The sequence below is a fragment of the Clupea harengus genome, chromosome 8 (assembly GCF_900700415.2).
Source record: "Clupea harengus chromosome 8, Ch_v2.0.2, whole genome shotgun sequence".
NCBI classification, from domain to species: domain Eukaryota; kingdom Metazoa; phylum Chordata; class Actinopteri; order Clupeiformes; family Clupeidae; genus Clupea; species Clupea harengus.
Genome location: NC_045159.1, coordinates 11,445,079 through 11,448,967, shown reverse-complemented (window position 1 = coordinate 11,448,967; position 3,889 = coordinate 11,445,079). Strand labels below are relative to the sequence as shown.

Below are 3,889 nucleotides of genomic sequence, written 5' to 3'. Positions count from 1 at the left end.
AACCAGAGTCAGACCCTGAACAAGAGGCTCCCGAACAAGTTCGAGAAGTTAGGGCTCAACAGGACGTTTCTGAATGGTAAGTTACCTTTGTCACTTCTACATTTTTTTTTTTTTTGTACATTGGCTAAGGTCTCACAGTCTTGTTAGCGGTTTTGAGAGCATAGTGGTGCTAGAGATTCGAGATACGTGAATAATTTGTGCATGTATGAGTATGTAGCAAATACAGTGTGTTTATGTAAGTTACTGTTTGTGAAAGTGTTTGTGTAAATGCAAGTAACGGGAACGCCATAAAGATATAAATGCTACATGAGTAAAGTTCCATCTGTAAACTAAAGTGTTATCTTACAACAGTAATTGACCAAGCAGGGGTGGGGGTAACGTTTTTACCTCCATTAATTAGCGTTTAAACCTTGTTTACTTATTAAATCGTTGTATTTGATGACTTATTTGATGACTTATGTCTGTAATATGAACACAACTTTCAAATAAACTTTACCTGCAAAGTTGTCACTTTTTAAAACTCTGTTTATACAGGTGTATTTGTGGCAAGTGTGATCAAATGCCTACGGAGCCTGAGCATGTATGCTGCAGGGAGATACCACAGGTAGTGTGAATTCATTTTGAATGGCACTGTAAATATGAAGTCATCATCTGTTTTATATTCCATGTCACTTACACTTTCAATATTCAAGGTTACAAGAAGACTACTGCAGCTTCAGAACCCAACTACATGTATGGTCGATCACCCAGGCCTTGAACCTGTGTGTTTGAACGTGTACTCACTACAGAATGCATCGAATGTTTATAGGGCAGATTATGGGCCTTTACGTCTAAGAGGAATAGAGCAGTACGTTTTTTTTTTATGCATGAGTTAGTCATTTCTGCAATACAAATATGACTGAGGAAAAAAATACAATAAATGACCCTTCCCTCTGTATTACTTTGCTAACTGCTCATTTTACACGCGTCAAATGTTGACATGTTACTTATCAAACACTAAAGGCACACAAAACTGTTTCTATACACTTTTATTGTCAGAAAGATTGCTAGAAAGAATGCCACAGTGCTTTTTAAAGATAGTTATTACATGTAATAGCTGGTACATATGTAATAAATACAAAAAAAAGTATAATAAAAACATTGATTACAAAATTACACTTTGTGCCATCTGTAGCCATACTGTAAACAAAGGAATACTTTATATATGTGTATCACCTTTTATTCTCTTATACAATGTAAACTTTGCTTAGACGTTACAGGTATTTGGCGTACAGAAGCTTTGTTGGCTGGTGTTGGGGCTATCTGGGCCGGAGAATCAGGGTCGTCCTGCCGTCCTGAGTTGTGCTCCAGATACGAAGAGTGTTCCCTGATGCTCAAGGAAGGTATACGGGGTTCAGACCTGCCCTCGATTGAATCTTGACACATAGCTGGCTACAACTTACCGCTTGTCAGGTTTCTCAAACTGGGCAGAGAGATCCGCGGGTATTGGGATCTTCAGCACCTCATTCACATATGATGCCGGGTCCTGAAAAACCTTGTGAAAGATGAGGTCCAACAGGTTATCCACGTACTCCGTAATACAAAAAAAAAATCCAAAACTTTTACATTGTTTTTATTTATTGTTTATATTGTATTTATTATTTTATTTTTATAATTATTTTGCAATTATATTATTCTATTTATTATGAAGACCATTTAAAGACAGCAGTTAATGTATATGTTATTTAAGTTTCACATACTGTTTGTACATTGTTTGACTTGGTGGAATTTCAAATAAAGCCTGTGACTCACGGAAGGTTGGCTCTGCTTTCACCGGCTTTGCAGTGCACTCGCCCTTCTTGTATTTTGGGAAGTTCACTTTAAATAGCGGCTCACCAGCTGAACTTGTTGCTTGGGGACGCCCAGCATTTTCATTGAAATGCAGGACTGCCAGGTAGAGTCTTTGGGGAGAAAATAATACTTATAAGAGCATGTGTGTATGCGTGTATAATAGTTTGTATAATACATAATAGGTATACATTTATTTGAAAAAATTATCGTACTGTTACCTGCATAACATTCCAAGAAAAGGAAAGACTACGTTTTTGGGCGCAAAACGCAGAATGACGCTGTGGAAAGACTCCAACGACGAGGTCTGGTAGTGAGGGCTCAGCTTCCCCACATCTTTCAGAACCCTCTTGTTGGTCAACACCTTCTCTAATCTGCTGAAGGCTGGTGTCCCTGTAAAAAAAGGGGGAAAACATAACTATAGATTCAAAATGATTATGGCATTGGTTATTAGGTTTGTTTATATATATATGTATTTATACAAATAAATTGTACTGAGGCAACGAAATGCAGTTAGCATCTAACCAGAAGTGCAAAATCAGAAGAGTGCAGAGTATGTGCAAAGTGGTAATATAAAAGTGTATAAATAGAATATATACAGTATGGTATAAGATACAAGTGATATGAACAGTAAGCAGCATGTTTTGGTAAATGCAGGTGAGTCTCTTAGCTGCTAAACACGTCGTTCATGAACAAAAAAAGTGCCCATTTAACATGTATGACCCCATCATTGTTGTGTCGAAGGTGTCAACAGGAGGGCTAATTGCCTTGAATCATATTTGCAGGCAGACTATTAACACCTCCACCCCAACACAAGCATTTTCACAAAGGAATGTTTTTTGGATGAGAGAACTATTTTTCATAAAGACATTATATACTTCGACACAAATTCCTCTCCATAGACATCCAAACGAACTATCTACTGTATAAGTAAGCCTAGATTAAAATAGGCTAGCCTAACTGTTCACACAAAAATTCGTTGGCCATATCTTTAGCGATTGATATACATCAGCTGGCTCCTACACACTACAAGATGCTAATGTCGCTAAGTTTTACACAAAGCCTATAATTTCACTGCCAGGTTATTTTAGTGTTAACATCTCGAAGTCCTAACAAATAGTTCACAGAAATGTTCTTGCTGTTTGCGGTAGGCACTATATACCCATGCAAACGTAAATTATCACACCTATTACATCCAAACGAACTGCTGTGCAAGGCAGACATGACTAGCCTAATGCATCACATTGCCAACAGAAAAATTCAAACACATTGGCCACATTTCTAGCGAACTTTTAACTGCTACAGCTATACACACCAGCTGGCTCCGAGGCAAGGTCTTACACGCTAATGTTAAAAAAGTTATAGTTATTTTTTAACTAAAGGTTATTGTTCGCGAAAATTACACATACTAGTTCCCCAAAACGCAACAATGCTAACATCCCCCATCAACATTCCTAACGTCCCTAACCACCCACACTAAATGGTCAATGCACGTACCAGAATTATTTAAAAAAAAATACTTACATTTCCCTCGTCTGAAATGCGACGGATAGATGGTACTGAACCCGCTTGCAAGGTCAATCTTGTTGCGAGTCCAGCGTTATATTCACCCAGGTTGGCAAAACAGTCCAATTCAAAATGGTTTGCGCACACAAACAGAATTTTGCCAATTCTTTCCGGGACATTGCCTTCAAAAATGAAATCCATCCATTTCACTCTTGTCTCTTCTGAGGCTGGAACATGATGTATAGATCTGTGAGGATCTATGCAGCCGACCACAACGCATCTTGAGGACTTTGTTTGCTGCATGCTGCTAGCTAGCTATTCAGAGTATATCTGAGCTTTGCAATAACGGCTTTGATGCCCTCTGGCAAATGTTTTATATGTAACGAGTGTGTGTGGGGGGCGGGGGCGGGGGCTGGGGATGAGGTGGGGGGTGGGCCAAGGCCATGTAGGGAACCTCCCAATGTCTTGTGACAGGCCAAGACACGGGAATCTCATTCGTAGACTAAATCATGATGTTTCTGACCAAGAGGAACCATAACAAAGATCGCAAATGGTT

At 38.8% G+C, this 3,889-nt stretch overlaps 1 long non-coding RNA gene across 1 annotated transcript; it reads right to left on the bottom strand.

Annotated features, from left to right (window-relative positions):
* Positions 1 to 1,657: 1,657 nt before the first annotated feature.
* LOC116221595 lies at positions 1,658 to 3,539 on the bottom strand. The gene is made up of 3 exons (XR_004164199.2): positions 3,352 to 3,539; positions 2,049 to 2,220; positions 1,658 to 1,940 (listed from the first exon to the last, which is right to left on the bottom strand). It is a non-coding gene; the product is annotated as an uncharacterized LOC116221595 (long non-coding RNA).
* Between the last annotated feature and the right edge of the window lie 350 nt (positions 3,540 to 3,889).